Below are 22,697 nucleotides of genomic sequence, written 5' to 3' on the forward strand. Positions count from 1 at the left end.
AACAGTCAATTTTACTTTATCTACCCTGCCCATGACTAAAAATAAGCATTACTACCAACAAACAGGCTGAACTAAAAAAAATTTTAATTTCACTGTAGGTTTCATTGCTAAAAAGGTCACACTGCAGTAAGAAAAAAATCTGGGCTTTTCCCCCTGGTTCTCATACTCTGTTTACAAAACACTTCAAACACAGCTCATCTACAAACTGTCCACTGAATGCAACTTAGCACTACTGGGCTAGACAAGAGGACGGATAGATTATTGCAGGTTTCCTAAGTAACTGCTATTGGATATTGAAATGAACTAAAAACACAAAGTGAACAGACATTACCAAATAATGCACAGATCCAATTTAAAATAATAAGATACATCATCTACTTAATACTAAAAACAACCACTACCAGTAATTAACCAGAAAACTATTATATACTCATAATTAAAAGGCTCTCAGGTTAAACTTAGGTGTTGGTCACATTCAAAATACCTTGCTCAAAAATAAGATATGTTCCTTCTAGCTAATAAAGAAACGCAAATTAAAGGCATCTGAGATATCACTGGCAAAACTGCTTAAAATAACATCTCCAAAGCAGGGATAATGTAGTTACCATACATCACAGCTACGGTGGCACTGTTAGGTGGGTACAACCCTACTGGAAAACAATAAATCTTCAGTTACTTAGAGCTTTAAAAAGTTCATACTGATTGACAGCATTATCCCACTGCTGGACATAATTAGGAAAAAAAAAACACAAAACTACTCAAAGAAGCAGTGCCTCCAATCTAAAACAGAGGGGGAAGAGACACACACATGTACAGCAAGAAAATTATTAGGTAGTTCATGGCATGGCACAAAAAAATGCAAAAGTTCATTATGTTGTACACCTAAAATAAATGTAATATTGTATGTCAACTATAATTCCATTTTTTTTAAAAGACAAAAGTATGTACAGATAAACTGGCTCTGAGACCCAATTCCAATGTGTTTTTCTTCCCAAAGAGCACCAAGTAATCAATCCTCCAGTCATCAGCTGGGTGTCCTACAATTCAACTCAATTCTGACACTATCTACCTAGAGATAGCATCAGATTCCACAGGTTAAGGGTTCAGTCCTACAAGACTGCCCTCACACCACCTTCTGCCACCAGTTGCAAACCCAGGTTACCTGTGCTTCTGACAATGGGCTACAGATTGGAGATTCCCATGACTGCCTCCCTGGACTTCAGAGGGCAGGTGCAAGTTCAGGTTGTCACCTGGACTTCTAACTGGCTATAAATCAGAGGTTCCTAAGACCCTCTCCTCAGGTTCAATTAATTTGCTAGAGCAGCTCACAGAACTCAGAGAAACCTTTTACTTACTAGATCACTGGTTTATTATAAAAGGATATAATTCCCAGAAGAGCTGGATGGAAGAGACACATAAAGGAAGGTACAGAGAAAGGACATGAAGTTTCCCTGCCCACTCAGAGCTCACCACTCCCCAAATCTCCAGGCGCTGTTCACCAACCTGAAAGCTCTCGGAACTCTGTTCTTTTGTCTTTATGGAGGCCTCATTACAGAGGCATGATGGATTAAATCATTGGCCACTGGTGACTAGATTCCATCTCCAGCCCCTCTTCCCACTCCGCACAGGGTTGGCACCACTGGCAACCAAACAGCCCCATCCTCAAGTGCTTTCCAGAAGTAACCTCGTTAACATAATTAAAGACACCTTAATCTCTCTCAACACTTAGGAAATTCCAAGGGTTTTAGGAGCTTTGTGCCAGGAATGGGGTCAAAGACCAAATACATATATTTATCAATCACAGTATCAGAATAGCCCTGCCTCACATCGTAGTCAAAAATAAATTCCAGGCATTAACTTTTTTTTTAATCTTTTAATTTTTTATTGTTATGTTAATCACCATATATTACATAATTTGTTTTGGTGCGTTAACTTTTTAAATGTGAAAAAAAGCAAAGATTTCCATGCAGTGGCACAGGGAGTGGGGTGCTGCAGGGGATTATACTGGAATATGGAAAAGTATTTGCTGTTTTGTGTTCTTCTCATTAACAATATATACATTACAACCATATAAAACATACACATGGCACTTTGTACTTGCCCTTTTGTAACCCTTAACATACTTAATTGTAACTACTTATTTAATATCTTTTATCCCCAGTAAATTAAATTCTTTGAGGGCAGGGGACAGGCTCATTGCTTTATCTCCGGGGCTTAGTACAGTGCCTGCCAAATACTAGACACTCAAATATTTGTGGACCAATTGTACTTCTGGGTGTATACACAAAAGAATTGAAAGTCGAGACTCAAAAAGATATTAGTACACCCATACTCATAGCAGCATTCTTCACAATAGCCAAAAGGTGGAAGCAACCCAAATGTCCATCATGGATGAATGAACAAAGTGTGTTATATACATACAACAGAATATTATTCAGCCTTAAAAGGGAAGGAAATTCTGGCACATCCTACAAAATAGATGAACCTTGAAAACGTTAAGCCAGGTGAAATAAGTCAGTCACAAAAGGACATATATTCTATGCTTCCTCTTTTATGAGGTACCTAGAATAGTCAAATACATAGACACAAAGGAGAACACTGGTTTATCAGGGACTGTTTGAGGGCAGAGGGGAGACAGGAAGTTGTTTAATGGGTACAGAGTTTCATTATGGGATGACGAAACAATGCTGGAGATGGATGGTGGTAATATTTGCACAACAATGAATAATGCCAGTGAACCGTACACTTAAAATGGTAAATTTTACATTTACCAAAATTTTAAAAATGTTTTTGGAACGAAGAAAGCATTAGAATTATGGGTAGTTTTCCAGATCAGTAACAGTAATTTCTCTTTGTAATATTATCCTAAGAAGAAGAAAAGTGAGAAGATTTTATAAGATACTCATGTCTGGTATTATTTCTACCCAAGATAGCTTTTCCACAAAACTTGAAGAAAACTGAAGTGGTTACCTACACACTTTATTTCACATAGAAGTACAGAGGGAAGAAAAAAGGTTTTCCTTTTCAAAACAGACTCCAGCAATCCAATCATAATTATCATAGCTGCTTTGCAGAGGACATCAAATTGCAGTGTACTAATACCACTCACATATTTAAGTACAATCGGTTTTCTGAATGTTTCATACAAAATAATTCCAATGAATTTTTAGTTGACTTTTTAGAAAGTAGTAAGCCAGATATGCCCTTCCTTGTCCTAGACCACTTCCCAGCTTAGTCTTATTCTTGGTAACTTGGGACCCAGTCCGCAAGAAGAACCCAACTCCCAAGAGATGCCACAAAGAAAACAATCTACATAAGGATAATCATTGATTTTTATCAGCTTTAAAGATAACTTCAACTTGACATAATTGGAACTAGTTTTTATACTGTATACAACTTAAAGGCATCTCCAAAGGAGAGAAGATGCCATCTGGATTCTGTAGACACTTACGGATTTTATTCTACATTTTCCTAGATTATCTATCTCCCTGATCACTCTCTATCAGTGGTCCTACTTCTTCCTCCTGTCCAACAATGAGTTTTCACCCCTGACCCTCTGATCCTTTTATAAGTTCTCCCCTCTAAAAGCCAATGTACTCTATGCATAGAAATCCCTAACATTTATCTCCTGCTCTTCTATCTATTGAACTCTGGTTGCACAACATCAGCTTAAGGGTGAAGTTATCTAAAATCTAAGTCATCTCCCTCTCTCCAAAATCAGCTACCATTTAAATTCAAGAGCATAGTACCATATTATCACTACTGTGTTCTAACTACATAAATCATTGCAAGAAATTTTTCAAGAAGTAGAAACAAAGAAAGAGGTATGCATTCCAGGGCATCATAAAATAATGTCTTACGTGCTATCAAAATATTAACTAAAACATCATTATTAAATGTTTCAATACATGGCAGTTTTTTTAAACACACACATATGTATATTTGTATATACGTATGTTATATGTATGTTATTTCCTACCAACTTCAAGTGGCAAAGCTAGGAATCCTCCTGTCTGAAGCCAACTCCCTACTTCACATCTAGCTCCACACTATGCTCATTACAAATACACTATAAAAGCTCAACGAACAACCCCTTAGGCAAAATGAGGGGACTGAAAGTGAAGACAGTAAGAAGCTGGAAGGCACACCTCTACTAAGAGATAAAAGGCTTCACAGAACCTAGAAACTGAGCTGAGTGCACATGCTCCTCCTGGAATTGAAGGCAGTTCATGAGAAAAGGCTTCTAAAAACTGTTAAGACAAGACTTTGCAATCTCCCTACTCCACCCCAAAACAGGCCCAAGCACATGCCACAGCAATTCTCTATTACAGGGAATATCTTGGTGCATTAAGAGTAAATCAGTTTGGGGAGCCTCGGTGGCTCAGTTGTTAAGTGTCTGCCTTCGGCTCAGGTCATGAACCCAGGGTCCGGGGATCAGCCCCGCATTGGGCTCCCTGCTCAGCGGGAAGCCTGCTTCTCCCTCTCCCACTCCCCCTGCTTGTGTTCCCCCTTTATGTCTCTCTGTCAAATAAATAAAATCTTAAAAAAAAAAAAAGAGTAAATCAGTTTGGGACGCCTGGGTGGCTCAGTCTTGGGTCTGCCTTCAGCTCAGGTCATGATCTCAGAGTCCTGGGATGGAGTCCAGCATCAGTCTCCTTGCTCAGCGGGGAGCCTGCTTCTCCCCCTGCCTGCTGCTCCCCCTGCTCGTTCTCTCTCTCGCTGACAAATAAAATAAATAAAATCTTTAAAAAAAGAGTAAATCAGTTAATTCAGGATCAGCTTACAAATAAAGTCTAGTGAGTCTCACAATACCAGAGTTAAGGAGGAAAGTGAATGCTGGAGGCAAAGGATATTATTTTATATAACATGACCAAGGAATGCTTCACTGAAAGGCTACTTGAAAAAAATGTCCCGAATAAATGAGGAACCAAGCCAGGCAGAGGGACCAGCAAATACAAATGCCCTGAGGTAGGAAGCAAATCATTTGGGCAAATTACCTAATTTCTTTAGGTCTCGGTTTTCCAATCTGTAAACTGAGTACATAACATCCCCTACACCATGTAAGAAGGTAGTATATTTCGTCAAGTATCTGACCCATGGGATGTACTCAAAAAATGGGAATATTACAGTTATCTGGGCACCTCTCACGCCGGCAAAACCCTCAACCTATTGTCCAGCACAAAGAAAACACTCAGAAAAAGTACAGTTACATAATCCCCATAATAACATAAGGCAGATAGGGGTGCCTGGGTGGCTCAGTCGGTTAAGCATCTGCCTTCAGCTTGAGTCATGATCCCAGAGTCCCAAGCTTGCTCAGCGGGGAGTCTGTTTTTCCCTCTCCCTCTGCCCCATGCCCTGCTCCCTCTCTCTCACTCTCTATTAGGTAAAATCTTTAAAAAAAATAGTAACATAAAGCAGATGGGATTATACCTATTTTACACCTTGGAAACCTGAGAATCAGAAATGTGCTCAATCCTCTGCTGACCCCCTCACTCTACAATTAAATACAGCACTTAAAATAATATACTGCCAAGATAAGGAAACCATTCACATTATTGTCAACTGATCAGCAGTATGGTGCTATATGCAGCATTAAGAACATGGACTCTATAGTCAAACTGCCTGGGTTCACATTAAAGCTCCACCACTTCCCAGGTAAGTATCCTTGGGCAACTGTACATTTTTGCTCACACCTCTGTTTCCTCAACTATAAACAAGAAATAATAATAGTACCTACTTCACAGGGCTGTTGGGAGGATTAAATGGGTTACTTTTTTTTTAAGATTTTATTTATTTATTTGAGAGAGAGAGCATGAGAGAGAGCATGAGAGGGAGCATGAGAGGGAAGAGGGTCAGAGGGAGAAGCAGACTCCCTGCTGAGCAGGGAGCCCGATGCGGGACTCGATCCCGGGATTCCAGGATCATGACCTGAGCCGAAGGCAGTTGCTTAACCAACTGAGCCACCCAGGCGCCCTAAATAGGTTACTTTTTGAAATCACTTCTATTTCAGTGCCTAGCATTTGGTTATCTAGTGTTAGTAGTAATAGCATAAAATTTTTTTAAAAAAAGGAAATCACCATCAAAACGTTTCTACTTCCCATAGAGAATTTTAGAAATCGTAAAAGATACTGGAAGTGGAAAAGCAGCAGAAAACGGAGACAGGAGAAAATGAAAAAAACAAAAAACAAAAAACACCACCACAAATTGACATGTTGCTGCCTGGACTTAGACCAATTTACCTGAACAGATATTCCCATTAGTGTTACTGTCCTTTAGTAGGAACACTAGTAGTGAGATATATGCCAACAATGCTTTGGATAACATTTTATTTCATAGTTTATAACAAGTTTAATTATTAAATTTTTTTAAAAGATTTTATTTATTTGTCGAGAGAGAGAGAGCGCGAGCACACAAGCAGGGAGAGCGGCAAACAGAGGGAGAAACAGGCTCCCCGCCCAGCAAGGAGCCCAATATGGGACTTGATCGCAGGACCCTGGGATCATGACCTGAGCCAAACGCAGACGCTCAACTGACCAAGCCACCCAGGCGTCCCTAATTACTAAAACTTAATTCAGATGTCAATATCACTGAGGTTTAAGGCAGGTAGACTATAACAAATTTCATCATCTTCCCCCCATCCAACCCTCTTCTAAGTGTTACTTGATGCTTACTACAAAATATGACACATCACATGTTAACTTCAGACTGAGAATGATTTATCCTCTATCAGCTACTGGTAGAAAATAAACCTTTCTGAGGGCCTGGGTGGCTCATTTGGTTAAGTGTCTGACTCTTGATTTTGGCTCAAGTCATGATCTCAGGGTTGTGGGATCAAGACCCACAAGTGGGTCTCCATGCTCAGCAGGCAGTCCGCTTGAAAGATTCTCTCTCTCCCTCTGTCCCTCACCCCCACTCACGCTCTCTCTCAAATAAATCTTAAGAAAAAAAAGAGAGGCGCCCGGGTGGCTCAGTCAGTTAAGCATCTGCCTTCAGCTCAGGTCATGATCTCAGGGTCCTGGGATTGAGCCTCCACATCAGGCTCCCTGCTTAGCAGAGTCCGCTTCTCCCTCTGCCCTCCCCCTGCTCATGCGGGTGTGCTCACGCACGCACTCGCGCTCTCTCTCAAATAAATAAAATCTTAAGAAAATCAAAAACACAAGAAATGGGGCGCCTGTCTGGCTCAGTTGGTAGAGCATGCAACTCTTGATCTTACGGGTCATGAGTTCAAGCCCCACATTGGGAGTAGAGTTTACTTAAAAAAAAAAACACACATTAGAGGGGTGCCTGGGTGGCTCAGTCAGTTAAGCTTCTGCCTTCAGCTCATGTCATATCTCGGGGTCCTGGGATCGAGCCCTGCATCAGGCTCCCTGCTCAGCAGAGTTGCTTCTTCCTCTTTCCCCCTGCTTATTCTCGTTCTCTCTCAAATAAACAAAATCTTTAACACACACACACACACACACACACACACACACACACACACACACAAAGAAACAAGTGTCAGCAGGGATCTGGAGAAAAAGGAATCTTGATCGCTGTTGGTAGGAATGCAAACTGGTGCAGACAGTGTGGAAAATAGTATGGAGGTTCCTCAAAACACTAAAAATAGAACTGCCATATGATTCTACTACTAGGTATTTACCCAAAGAATACAAAAACACTAATTGGAGAAGATGTATGCACCCCTATGTTTGTTGCAGGATCAGTTCCAATAGCCAAGATAAGGAAGCACCCAACTGTCCATTGATAGATGAACGGATAAAGATGTGGTGGAGGGGCGCCTGGCTGGTTCAGTCAGTGTAGCATGTGACTCTTGATCCTGGGATTGTAAGTCTGAGCTCCAAGCTGGGTGGAGAGATTACTTAGAAAATAAAATCTTTAAAAAAAAAAAAAAAGATGTGGTGTATATATATTAGTCATAAAAAATGGAATCTTGCCATTTGCAACAACATGCATTGATCTAGAGAGTATAATGCTAAGTGAAGTCAGTCAGAAAAAGACAAATACCATGATTTCACTCATATATGAAATTTAAGAACTAAAACAAATGAAGAAAAAAAAGAGACAAACAAAAAAACCTACTTTTAAATATAGAGAACAAACAGATGGTTACCAGAGGGGAGGTGGGTGAAATAGGTGAAGGGGATTAAGAGTTCATTTATTGTGATGAGCACTGGGTAATGTACAGAATTGTTGAATCACTATACTATTCACCTGAAACTAATGTAACACTGAATGTTAATTAAGCTGGAATTAAAAAATAAATTTAGGGTGGCTCAGTTGGTTAAGCATCTGACTCTTGATTTCAGCTCAGGTCATGATCTCAGGGTCATGAGATCAAAGCCCTTCATCAGGCTCTGTACTCAGTGTGGAATCTGCTTGTCCCTCTGCTCTTACCCCCGCTCATGCTCTGTCTCTCTCAAATAATAAAATCTTTAGAACAATAAAAATAAATTTTTTAAAATGTGCTTTTAATTCTCAGAGCAGGGAAAAAAAAAAAAAGCCTTTCTCCTACTTAATTTCCAAAAGTCCTCTGACTACTTTGAGAAGTTTAACTTCCTCCTCAGTCTCAAAAATTCTGGATTATTGTCTGTTTTTAAAAAATTTTTTATTTAAGTGGGCTCCATGCCCAACATGGAGCTAGAACTCACGACCTCAAGATCAAGAGCTGTATGCTCCACCAACTGAGCCAGCCAGACGCCCCTCTCCTTTTTTTTTTTAAAGTAAGCTCTACACCCAATGTGGGGCTTGAATGCGTGATCCTGAGATCAAGTCGCATGTTCCACCATCTGAGCCAACCAGGCGCCCCAATTACTGTCTCCTTTTATTCTCTTTCCCAAAAATAGTTATCACTAAGAAATCTATAAATCACCCCACTGGGAGGCAGTGTATCACCATGTAAAGAAGTATGCTAGACTTGGGCAAAATTGGATTCAAAAGTAGGCTCTGCCACTTACTTACTAGCTGAATGAACTTGGGCAAGTCACTTAACCATTCTGGAACCTCAGTAAATGAAAATACCACCAACTACATCACAGGGTTTAAGAAATAAAGAAGTCAGTGTTAGGAGAACATACTACAACTTGCCATCTAGTAGATGCTGTAAATGATATCCTAGAGATACAAACTTTAAAGTTTATCATCACTGCAAAAACAACTAGAGGAAATTCATTAACTACTTCTCTTCCAACACACAGCTCTTTAATATAAACATTAATAATGTAATTATAATGTAGGGTTAAATTTCTAGAAAACCTAAGGTTTTAATTCAATTATCATTTGAGAATCTGTATAACATACCACATGACACAAGAATTCAAAATTAGATAAAAACACAATTCCTAGTCTGAAGAAGTGAACAATCTACTCAAAAGAGATAAATGTGGATATTCAGCAATATTGTACATTTAAACACTATATATTCATACACACAAACGAATAATTACCTTTCATGTTAGATTTGCTATTTTTATGCAACAACCTGGATACCTGTGTTTCAGTCTAACTTCAAAAGTTTAGGAAATCATTTCCCACTAAAGAATCTTTCCTAATATAATCCCATATTGTCCTGAAATTTTTCAAGTACACTTAGAACACCCAAATATGAATGCAACTACTGAATATTCCTCAATGAATAGTAGCACTTTATGCATTGATATTTAATCAAAACTCAAAAAAGTACATATACAAAGAGCTGGAAAAATCCATTTGTCATTGACAAATTTGCTTTTCAAAAACATACCTTTATGCTTCAGCTTCCCTGCCAAACATGGCTACCACCACTTCCTCAATTCTCCTGCCAGGAATAAAGTCTGAGGAATGTCTTTTGGCCTGAATGAGTAGTGGAAACAGGGAGGGATATATCCCAAAGGAAAAATATTATGGCTTTGCTAATATTTCCTACATTTTCTCTATTTCTTTAGTGTAAAAGGGAAATTCTCAAAGGTTCATGTTCCTAACTATCTTTAATATTATTTCTTTAAACCACAAAAAAGGCCTTTTTTAAGAGGATATTAACCATGTTCTTTGTAGTAACATTCTAGTTGCCACAAAGTTTGCAAATTAGGTACAAGGCTCCCAGTGTCCAGCTCCCTGCTCCCTGCTCCCTAGGGAGCCTGCTTCTCCCTCTGCCTGCTGCTCCCCCTGCTTGTGCATGCACTCTCTCTCTCCCTCACAAATAAATAAAATCTTAAAAAAAAAAATGATCGCCGATTGCCTCTTTTGCTTTTACACAAAACCATAACATCATTTAGAAGATCTCAATTTCTGGATAACAGTAACTACTTATAGGGGATGATCATGGGCTCTTTTAATTTTGTTTATTGACAACCAAAGACTGAAGCATTCCAAGGCTACACTTACAGTCCTCAATTGTTATTTTTCCCCCAAAGCTTTTCAGAGTAGTCCTTAAAACTACCTTTCACCAGGGGCACCTGGCTGGCTCAGTCAGTAAAGCATGTGACTCTTAATCTCGGGATTGTGAGTTCAAGCCCCACATTGGGTGTAAAGACTACTTAAAAATAAAATCTTAAAAAAAAATACTTGTCACTAATCTCAAATTAAGGACACCATATCAAAAACAACTACATTGATGGCTACTGGTTTTAGCCTAACATTCTTTAATATATAGTAATCCCAGTATGTAGTGTTATTTAAAAGTGTTGTTTTTAACCCCTTTGAAGTGATAAAGCCCAACTGACAATATTACCCTAAGGATAGGGACTATGTAATCTAGTTGACCATTGTATATCCTGTCTCTGTAGGCACTTTAAGTACCAGCCAATAACAACAATGAACCCTTTTGAGAATCTGAAGAAACACATACATTTTGTACATAATTTGACAGGGTTCTCACACCTCTACCCTATCCATGAGCCCTAGGTTAAAAGCAAGCAATAGCTTTTTAAAATAGCAACTGTAGGGGTGCCTGGGTGGCACAGTCAGTTGAATGTTGGACTCCTGGTTTCAGCTCAGGTCATGATCTCATCATGGTCGTGGGACAGAGTCCCGCATCGGGCTTCCCACTCATCAGGGAGTCTCCTTGAGTTTCTCTCTCTCCCTTTCCCCCTAGCCCTGGGGCTCTCTATAAAAATAAACAAATAAATCTTTTAAATATATACATACATACCAGCTGTATTAATTTCATATAATAAACTAAATCCACAAAAATAACCTTTTGTCTACCAGTGACTATGTGGCCCACAAATCTGGTCAGAAATGCAATCCCCCCACTTCCAATTTCATGATGGATTTAATAAACTAAAGAAAAGACTTACAAAATTAAGTAGACCTACTTAATAACCTTGCGTTGTTTGTAAAATACTGACACCAACAAAACCTCCAAAAGTGAACTAGCTAGGGGATAAAAAACATACAAATTCCTCAACAAAATATTAAAATGGCCAAAAAATAGCCAAGTATGAAAAAACGTAGTCCTCTTAAGATCAGCTCTCTACCAGAGCGCCTAGGTGGCTCAGTCAGTTAAGTGTCTGCCTTCAGCTCAGGTCATGATCCCGGGGTCCTGGGACCAAGCCCTGAGTGGAGCCCCATGTCTGGCTCCACTAAGTGAACTCGGGGAGCCTGCTTCTCCCTTGCCCTCTGCCACTCTCTCTCTCTCAAAACCTTAAAAAAATAGTAATTTTTCTTAAACAGAAGATCAGCCAACACTCACCCCAACTAAAAAAAAATCTTAGTTTACAGTATAGTATAATCTGAGATTATGCTGAAGTCATTTCTCCAGATGTCTGAATTAACCCTACAGTAATCATTTTTTGGGGGTGGGATGTACCACAAATATAAACAGGTGGGAACAGAAGGCAACTACAAAAGTCACCCAAAAATAAGAGAGAAGTAGTAATTTTATGAAATGACACTTCAGGGGCTCTTGGGGTGGCTCAGTTGGTTAAGCGTCTACCTTCAGCTCAAGTCATGATCTCAGGGCCCTGGGATCAAGCCCCCATTCCCCCCCCCCCCCCCCCCCCCCCCGTCCCCTGCTCAGCGGGGAGTCCACTTCTCCCTCTGCCTCTGCCACTCCCCCTGCTTGTGCTCTCTCACACACGCTCACTCTGTCAAATAAAAATCTTTAAATAAAATAATAAAAGAAATGACACTTCAATCTCTACAAGACTTAAATCTCAAATTATGTTACTGAATCAGTTTAACTTCAAGTAAGTCTCTAAACTGTACCTTTTTCTTTCTAACACCACTTCTCCCTAGTCACAAAATTATTTCTCTTCCAGTTTTCTTTTCAGAAGAAATTTTCCAGGTAAGAACCCCCAAGAAAGAGTATACAATTAACATTTCCTCCCAAGAAAACAGTAAGGGCAGTCTGAATAATAATACATAAGAAAAACAAAGATGTAAATAGTAAAAGTAGGGGCGCCTGGGTGGCTCAGTCGGTTAAGCAACTGCCTTCGGCTCAGGTCATGATCCTGGAGTCCCGGGATCGAGTCCCGCATCGGGCTCCCTGCGCAGCGGGGAGTCTGCTTCTCCCTCTGACCCTCCCCCCACCTCATGTGCTTTCTCTCTCATTCTGTCTCTCAAATAAATAAATTAAAAAAAAATAGTAAAAGTAGTTATCTTGGCTTTTTTCCCTTTTCTTTTTTTTTATTTCAGTGGACCTCAGAAGTTGTTTTTCAACAGTCATTCAAAAGTCCATAGTCAACTTGAAATAAGCCAACTGGAAATTCTACTCGAGAATTTAAAAAACACTGTCTCTTGTTTTTTACAATCAACCCCACACCAACAGAAATTCCCCCAAGAGTAAAAATAAACAAACTCTCAGAATATGGCTGTTTAGGGACGCCTGGGTGGCTCAGATGGTTAAAGGTCTGCCTTCGGCTCAGGTCATGATCCCAGGCTCCTGGGATCGAGCCCCACATTGGGCTCCTGGCTCAACAAGGAGCCTGCTTCTCCCTCTCCTTCTGCCTCTCTCCCTGCTCATGCTCTCTCTCTCTCTATCTCTGTGTCTCAGATGAATAAATAAAATCTTTGAAAAAAAAAAAAAAGAATATGGCTGTTTAAAGTCATTTAAATCACTTTCACGTCCAAATAAATTGTAGAGGTTGTGAATCCCCTCCTACCACTTACTAATTAGGCAATGTACTCAGTTTCCCTATGCCTTGGATGCCTCCTGAAAAATGGGATATTAATCAGGGATATCATAAATCCTAGTTTCTCTGGGACAGTCCTAGTTTATACTATTATCCCAGAATGCCATCCAGTTAGTGTCCCCCCGTTCATTCTCAAAAGTATCCTGGTTTGAGCAATAAATCATATGGTAATGGGTAATAGGGTCATGAAGATTAAGTGAGGTAATACATGTAAAGCATTTTAACAGTGTCTGACAGAGAGTAAGAGTTCAGCTAGTGTTAACTGTTGCTAATGTTAGTCACTGTCAAATACTTTTTATAAAGTTTTGAATCATATAATGAGCAGAGTTCCTACAATATTCCTTTTTACAAATAAAATTATGCATTTAACTTCCCACATTCAATTTTTTGAAACTAAGTAGCACTAACTGCTTGAAATCAACACTAACCAACTTATCCCGAGATAGCAATATTATCAATTGCATTCACATTTTATCATACATAAGTTTTAGTAGAAGCTATATTAAGGTTACTGACAGGAAAGTAACTGAAAAGCAAAACTCTGCTTAGCACCAGACCAAGACCCTTAATATTCTGCAGCCTTTCTCATCCAGGGTTCCACAATGTTAACCACAGAACTCAAAATGATTTGAGTGACAATTTCCTGAATTCTCCCAAGAATGGTACAAAACTAGTATCTTTCCAGATACACAAGAGAGAAACTAATTCATTATATACAATGGATGCCTTGGGGCATAATTCTGTTGTAGAACACCAGGGTCTTGTTATTCTTGGGAGTACAAAGGGAGAAATATGGATGAAAAGACTCAATATTGAACAAAGATAGAATCTGGGTAGAAGACTGCATCACTGGAAAAATTATTTCCCACAGAATGAAGCTTAAGGGAACAATTAACATAAAATATGTAAATTTGACTCACAGCTATGAAAAGCACTATACATTGTTTTACCTCATCTCCACTAATTTATTGTAGGCCAGCTATCCAGCATCTAGCAGTCCTTCAGATAAGAGAAGTTCTAGTTGTACTTTATGAAAAGCAGAAAGGAAAAAGAGGAAAAGCAAAGAAAGCTGAGACCAAGATTCCTGTCACTGATCACTAATGAACCTAATAATAATCCAGGACACCCTATTAACTATTACCTACACAAATTAGAACAAGAAAATTTAATAAAGTGAAAAGATGAACTAGAATAGAAATTAGAAGCAAATAGAGATACTAACACAAAGAAAGAGAATTATTTTTAAGGTACCATTAAATAACAACAAAATCCCCTTACAGAATCAGAGCAGTGAATTATGAAAGTCATTTTTATTTATAAAAATAAATTTTTATTTCAAATCTAACCACTCAATAAACAAGCTATTCTCAGACACACTTAACCTGTATAGAACATAAATGACGTAAGGGAAAAAAATTCAGTGAAACCACTCTATCCACCAAAGTATGACCCCCCCCAAAAAAAAAATCAAGAATACAATTCAATATATTATCGCATGAACTTTTGTATAATAAGCCCATGCAAACAAAACCAAAGCTCAGATTTATTTCAACTATCTTTTAGTGTAAAACACAATTTAGACCTTTCATTAGGCAGCAACTCCTGTGTAAAAATCTGCATTTACCTTGCACTACATGTGAAAAAAAAAATCTTCATTTTCCAATATTAAAATGATACATGCTTTCTGGTGATAGATAACCCAAGACCTAAACCACTTAGTTAAGGGAAACTAGTGAGCTTTAACAATAACAACAAAAAAGTGCCAAGGTTTTGAGGCCAAATCAATTTGGGTGTGAATTCAGGCCATCAATTATTATCCTGTGACAAGTCATTTATTCTCTGAGATCCTCAATTTCCCCATCTGTAAAATGATAATAACCACCTATCTTGCAACGTAGCTAAGATTAAACAATAAATGTTAAAACACAGTTATTGGCATTCAAAAGGAACTCAAACTAAATTAACAGTTTCTTAGAATATCCCAGGATTCAACAAGGTATAGGTCAAATCCCATTACACCAATGTTATGCATGCAAAAAGTATAAACAGGACTTACTTTTTTCCCCTTCTAACAACAGTCTGTCATTAAATACAAATTTTACCTTTGAGTGTACATTAGATTATCAAGAGCTTACAGAAATCTCTCTAGTTGGTCTCATCAATCCTAGTAATGTATTTTTCAATTAAAAAATAAAAAAGAACATTAACTTATTCGCCCTTCCTCCCTTTGGAGGAATGGGGAGTATAAAACAATTTCAATAATCTCTTGACTAACCGTATGTAAAGACTTCTTGTTTTCTTCTGGTTAGTATCAAAGATAGAACTATAGCAAGCATACATTAGGAACACAGGTCAGGTAGCAGATTACCACAGGTGCTAAAGAGATGTAGTTTTTTTTTAATGTACATATTCAAAAATTAAGACTCCACAAGCAACACCACTTACACTGAAGAAATATAAAATTTGGTTCAATTAAATACAAAGCAGGCAACCCAGGACATGTAAAAAAAAATCTAACTGACAATTTTGTTTTCTCACATTATCTTTGCCAAACAGAAAGAACATGCAATAACCACCGCTCATGATAGCTGGAGATACAGAGAAAATATTATACAGGGACAGTACTGAACCACAAATTAAAAGTCCTATACACGTAACAAATGTAGAAAACTACAAAAGGAAAATGTAAACTTTTAAAATAGCTTTGATCTTTAAAGTTTCTTCTTTATTCTCCAATGATTAATCACATTTCAGTATATACGGATACCCATAGGTAACTGGGACTATCCCTTTCCTTTGCTAAGCTCCCCAACTTCCAAAATAAGTATACAGTAGTGCTCCACTGTACAATAACTGTCATTTCAAGTATCTGAATAATCTACTAATAGCAATCTCAAAGTGCTAATACAAGACTAAGTTGTTTTTTTCTCAACATGTGAGGCACAAACATCACCACATTAAAGAGATGTGAACCTTACCCTGCTAAGATACAATGAACAGATCATTGTGTCCATTTAATGTAAATTTTAAACTCAAAAGTTAACTTGCAGCATCAAAAACTGGAGTCTTCCATCTATTATAAACAACCAAAAACAAAAAGAATATGCTATTCACTGTTTACTCCCTTCCCACACATTACTGTGGGTGGCATCAGTTAAACACGCAGAATATTAAGCACTACCAAACCATCCAAGGCATATTTTCACATCTAACACTATATTCCCAAAAGATAATTTATTTGGGCCTGAGCCTGCTCCCCATCCCTCCCTACCTATTTTAATACATAGGTCCTCAGACAACCACCAATCATTAAGGTAAGATTGAAAAAGAAAATAATGAAAAAGAAATGTAGGATTTAATTTCATTAAAATGTGGAGTGTTTGAGCTTTAAAAAAATCCTAACTAAATAGACTTCAAAGTTACCAAACTCATAATCTGTTGGCTTAGTATTTTAGCTGTTACCTTGCCACAATAAATCTGAAGCCACAATCCTCATCATCTACTTAAGATTATTTGCAGAATTCAAAATATGTAATCTGTCTTCTCATAACATTCTTCTAAAGCTAAAATGTTGAATATGAATATACTAATATTAAGTTACGAAATATCTGTCCCTAGACTAAGGCGGAATTTTGCTTTAATAATGAAGAGGGAACACACTTTACCCAACATAAAAATTAAATATCCATTATTTTGGATTCCCTTTAGAACTTTGACATGTATTCAAAAATACATCTCATAGGGGTAAAAGGCCTGACACTGGACAACACAAAACTGCAGAAAATAAGGCACTTACCTTCAAAGAGTGTAGGAGCAATTCACAAATATACTAATTAAGGAAACTGAGGATTTCAATTCCAATGCACTTTTACTGCTGATGGGTAATGGTCAGAATGTCCTTTATAGAAAACATTAGAATATTTTACATATCGACTTTTAACTACAGCACCAAATCCTTAAAGGGGTGGGATTTAACTCATTTTATAAGTAAACATTCGTTTTCATATCAGTTATAAAAAAAAAAAGAACCCACCCCACCCCCACCGCCAGTCTGATACCTTAGAATGCTAGTTATTTCACAGTGGGAAAGAATGGCTAATATGTACATTTCTTTTCCAATCCTCCTCTATACCCATTCATTAAACACCAAATACTGAAACTGAATTCAACTCCTACCTCTATCTTCCTACCAGGAATGCGCCCTAGGGTACCCGAATCCCTTCCACTGTCACTTACTGCAACTGCCAAAGCCCCTCCTATTAATAGTAAACCCTTTCATACTGACTCACTGTAACTCTAACTTAATGAAATAGACAAGCAAAATTTACAAACTTTGAAAATGGAATTTTCCTGTTTTCAAAGGCTTAAAGAAAGAAACTAGAAGTTGACCACATTCAGACCAAGTTACAAACATTTAAAGTTCAGCCAATTTGTAAGAACTTATATTGCTTATTCTATATTGGTTCAATTTAAGTATTTTTTGGAAGTTTGTACATCAGGCATTGTGTGAGTACTTATATACAAGGCCAAGTTTTCCATGCAGATAACTGATATGTAAATACAAACCTATGTCATCACACCAAAATTCCAAGACAATTTGAAATCTTTTCTTCAAAATTTTTTAATTATGGAAATTTTCAAGTATACACAAAAAGTAGAGAGAATAATAGTACAATGAGCTCTCCTGGAGTCATCATCCAGCTACAATCAACTCAAGGCCACTTTTGTTTCATCTCTACCTCCCACCACTCCCTCCTCCAAATCATTATCTTCAGAAAAGTATTAAGACAACACTGTGCTCAAAGAGTACACTGAGAAAAATCCAAAGATACGGAAGTATCAAAGACTAGCAAGAAGTCAAGAATTTAGCAATGTAACTGTCACCCTACACAACTACTTGTTAGGCAGAAAATTTAAGAATTCAGTTAAAAACAAAGAAATAGCCATCTTTAAGAATTTTAACAAAGTTCGTAAGATCCAAAGGGCATATTTAAAATTATATCTACAAGGATAAAAAGGAATATGTGATGAAAATGAACTTAAATATCTGCAATTAGCTTGTATTCATATAGCACCTCGGCTCAAAACGAAAAAAAAAGACTATTTAACATAATGTGTCATAAAATTACAATTCAACCACTTGAAAAACCGCTGAACACTTATGCCTTAACTGGTCCTTCTGATCCCTAATTATAGATTGATATCAATGTAAAAAGAAAACCAGGCATTTTAACCGAAGTGGTTTAAAATGTTCAAAATTAACCCCACCGTTCATTGGAAAATATACGAAAGCAAGTCTAAACTACCTGTATTGTATGTCATTAAACAGAAATGTATCCACTTTCCAGGGCCGATTTTTTTTTTTAATAAGTTCACATATACCCTGAAACGCAACGCGCTAGGCTACAGATAGAATTAGAAGACCGCCTCCTGCTCTTGCTCCTAACCAATACGCAGAGAGAGAAGGTTGGCAGGAAAGTGCTGCGAGGACAGTAACAAACACCAGCAGCTCCCGAGCAGGCCCTGCTAGAGCCAGGAATGACGCACTTCGGTAACCCGACTCTTTCTCCCCTCCACCCCCGCCCCCAGCAGCGGTGCTGACACCGCCAACAGCCCGGAGTAGGAAAAAAGACAACAGAAAAAAGGCAGAGGTTGGACCGCACCAGGTTTCATCAAGAAACCTCGATTATTCCTCTTTCAACACTAACCACTAGGACTAAACAGGAAAAGAAGCTTCGTGCTTAAGCAAGTCCCATCATGGTGGTTTAAGAGTCACTAAATTAAGCTGATAATGAGTCCAATCCACAGAGACAAATACAGGGTGTGGCTGCCGTGAAATACGGCGGTCCGTGGGAGAAAAGGGGTATGGAATTTACACTCCAGTACGAGGGGAAGATGGGGCTTTACCGGGGGGGGGGGGGGGGGGGGGGGGGCCCGCGTAAATTTTAAATAACCATTTAATCAAACACCATGACCCTCAATTAAGAAACTACATCCAAGCGAAAGGAGGAGGGAGGGGGAAGGGAGGGGTGGTAGGCAACAACATATAAAACATTTCTAGGCCACCGTGGAGAAAGTCTTACAAACCGGATGAAACTACTAATGCAATATTAAAAATTAAAGCTGAACACTGCAGCACGAAAAATCTCACGATAAAACCCATTACAGTTCAGAATTAAAAATAAAATGACACATAAACCAAGGGAGAGCGAAAACTAAATGTCGAAAGTACAGAGGTTTATAAAAAACTAAAGGCAAAACAAGACCTCGCGACAAAAAAAAAAAAAGGCAGAAATCAACAATACGTTTACGAATGTAGGCCAGAAGAAAATGGGAACGGGGCTCAAAGTTTTGCGGAACTACTTGATGCTGTTTCCCACACCTTCTCTCTCCCATGGCCCAACAGACCCTTTTCGTGCTAAAATCGCCGTCCACAGATCACCGGGTACGCGAGAGAAGAAAAAAGAAAGTCAACCCCAAGCAAGAATAAAAGTGTGGAGGGAAAAAGCAGAAGCTGCCTACCTGGGGCAAGGATCAGCTCAGTTCGTGTCTTGAGAAAGACAGTGCGGGTGGGGGTGGGAACGAAAAGCAGCACTAAAACTAAAACAAAAGTGGCGCCAAAACCCCCCAACAAACAGCCTTCCACTCCCGCCCTTCCCCCCTCCTCCCATGCCAAGCAGGCAGGGCCCCCTTCGGGGCAAGGTCTGCACGCGGGGGCCAACACCACCAGACCCCAGCCTATTTACAAAATTGTTGCCCGAAGAAAACTGACCGAAGTCGGGCCTCGGAAGGGATGGAGAGATCGATGCCAATCGCTTTCCCAAGCAGTTCCCCCACCACGCGCTGGAGATGATGGGGCGGGGGAGAAGCAGAGGGGCCCGTCACATGAATGTTGTTCCCTCTCTAGGAAGGGAGGAAGAGAGGGAGGGAGCGTAGGGAGGGAGGAAAGGAAAGAGGGGAAGGGAGAAGGGAGGGGGCACGAGGGAGGGGTGTGATCAGAGTAGATTTCCCCTCGCCTCCCTCGGTCCGAGGCCCAAATATACACAACTGAGCCTCCGCTTCTCCCCTCCCCCCTAGGTTCCCAGCACCACCATTTTGCTCTCTTCCTTCCCCTCACCACGATACCGCGCTCTCCCCCACCCCAGCCACGGCCTCCCCGGCTTTCCTCCCCCGACTACGGCTCGCACTCCACCCCACCTCCAGTTTGGGCTCTCCCAGGCTTAAGAGCCTGCCGGAGAAAAGGCACCTAAATCTAATGCTACACAGAGAAGCGGAGCCTCCATCTTGCGCTGCTCCGCGTTCTCCATTTTGGGCCACCCATGGGGGGGGGTCTCCGTGGAGGCCCCGAGGGAGAGTTGGGCGAGGGAAGCAAGAGAGAATCTTCAGCGAGGGTAGTCGAAAAGAAGAGTCCGTGCAGTAGAAAGCCACTCTAGGAGTAGGAGGTAGGGAGGAAGGGGGGCTGGAAGTTCCTTGGTAGTGTTGAGGTAGCCACTTGGGGGGAGAAGGCAGAAAGAAGGGTTGGGGGTTACGCGGGGACGGGGAGGCTTCTCCCCGTCTTGACTTAGCCACCCGCTCCATGGCTGGCCCCGTTGGGAGCAAAGGGAGTAGAGGGGAAATTAAATGGCAACAGAGTGCCCATTCTCTTTCCCTCCCAACTCCTCTCTCGCGCCCTATTTCAACCATACACACCTCACAGTGGGCCCCGCGCCCTCCGGGTGCCCCTCCAAACTTCTAGAAGCTTCGCCTCCGCCATTTTATAACTTACCTCCCCCCTCAGCGTACACAGAGGCAGCAACGAGACTGTTCGCCTCCCCCACTCCTCCTTCCTTCTTTCTCAGGCCGGGGGCTTCTTCACCCCTGGGCTGGTACAAGATATTTTCCCCTTCCTCTTCTTTACACCCTCGAATTCTACTCAGGGACGGAAGCTCCCGCGGTTCTAGAGCGGTGGGGGGTTTTGAAAGTGGCGGTCGGATCCGGCGGGTTTTTTTTTCTTTTTTTTTTCTTTTTTTTTTTTTTTTTTGGTGGCGCTTCGGGATTGTTTGGGGTGTTCGCTCTTCGGCGACTTGGAGGCGAATGGAACGCGCAGGCGCCATCTGTCGGCCACGAACCCGCGCTCGGCTCCTGTTGGGAGGGAGCGGCATCTAGCGGCAGAGAGCTGGCACTGCAACGCTTGTCTCCCAGCGTCCTCCTCCCTATCACCGACCAATCGTGGCCGACTGCCTCCCGGGTTCAGCGTCTCCGACGCCGCCTGCGAACGAGGCGCCCGCAGGGGCGCGCCGCCGAGTGGGGTAAACAAGGTGCCGTGCCCGCGCCTGACTTACTCATTCGTTTGGCAGCGCTTCCGCCGCGGACCGGAGCGGGCCGCGTTTCCTCTTTCTTTAGTGGGGGGAGGGGGTCCGAAAGGAGGTCGTTAGGGATGTCCGGCAGAGCCCCGAGCCGTGGGAAATCGGAAACCGGGCTCGCTCGGAACTCGTCCCCCGGGCCCCTGCGCCCCGCGCGCAGCCCGAGGTTGGCAGCCCAGTCGGGCATCACCCTTCCCTGTCCCCTCCTCTGACACGCCCCAGCAAGGGGCCTTCCGCCCTAGTTCCGGACCCTCGCTTCCCCGCGGTCCCTACTCCTTCCCACCGAAAGAACTACTGGCGGAACTCTGGCACCTGATCCTAAGTGATTTAGGGGTTTTGCTTTTTGAGTTTCTGTTTTGTTTTGTTTGCCTTTCGCTTCGGCTGTGGAGAGAAAGCAAGCCGATTCTCTACCAGGAAGACGACACTGGAGAAAAAAAAATATTTTTTCTTTACATCCCACTATTCCCGACTCCCAGAAAACGTGGTCTCTCTCTCTAGGGTCTGGGAGACTTAAGGAACTGGGCTACTAGGCTAGGCCGGGCGCTCGACCAATTTATTCTTGACTCTTGGGGCGGGTTGGGGGAAGGAAACGGGACGGAGCGAAGTGGAGGGAAATCGAAATTTGGGCTGAAGGAGTCCAGGGGGACCTACCCCGTTTTCCCCCGCCTTCCTTGATTATCCACCGTCTTCCTGGAAACGTGGGACCCGGCGGCCTTGCGACTTTGTTGAGAATTTTGGTTCCTTCTTATCCTGCCTCTTCACCCCTCCCCCAAGGTGTTTGAAGTGCGAAAGGACCCCTTGCGCTCCTTTGACCCCCAGTTAACGCAAGTCTCTATTACCCTTTTTATTTTTTTGTTTCGAATCCAGCCTCCCGGACCTTTGACCGCCGAGAGCTCTCTACGCGGGGGAGAAAAACTCGGGGAGGGCCTGTCCCCTCCGAAGCGCCGCTTTTCCTAGGACAGGAAGAAGTGACCTATTATATGTCTCCATTGCTGTTATAGAAGTTCCCAGATTCATACAATAGTGTGTAGCTAGAGCTCTTCGTTCCTCTTTACTTTTAAAAATTTTTGGTTAGACTATTCCCTTAATATTGAATTACTTTTTAATTACAAGAAAAGGAGTAAATGTATTTAATAACAAGACAAATTTCCTAAATGAGGAGAAACGAAAGCCCCGTGTAAACCGTGGAGATTTCACCCGGTATAACCTCTAAAGCATTCCTAATGCAATATAATGATTAATCTCA

The 22,697-nt window shown here is 40.8% G+C and overlaps 1 protein-coding gene across 6 annotated transcripts in view; it reads right to left on the minus strand.

The window, feature by feature from the left end:
• STAG2 (STAG2 cohesin complex component) overlaps positions 1 to 21,560 on the minus strand; it is a 130,476-nt gene extending 108,916 nt beyond the window's left edge. Inside the window, exon 1 of one of the 6 annotated variants that reach the window (XM_073879181.1) lies at positions 21,431 to 21,560. The gene's annotated coding sequence lies outside the window, so the exon portion shown is untranslated. Of the gene's footprint in view, positions 1 to 19,631; positions 19,650 to 19,881; positions 20,032 to 20,798; positions 20,818 to 20,874; positions 21,301 to 21,430 lie in introns of those variants that run through there. The other 5 variants (XM_025852603.2, XM_073879182.1, XM_073879180.1 and 2 more) reach the window with 5 other exon arrangements.
• Between the last annotated feature and the right edge of the window lie 1,137 nt (positions 21,561 to 22,697).

This window comes from Callorhinus ursinus, unplaced genomic scaffold, assembly GCF_003265705.2.
Source record: "Callorhinus ursinus isolate GAN/ISIS: 27379988/994484 unplaced genomic scaffold, GSC_fseal_2.0 scaffold33, whole genome shotgun sequence".
Lineage (NCBI taxonomy): Eukaryota > Metazoa > Chordata > Mammalia > Carnivora > Otariidae > Callorhinus > Callorhinus ursinus.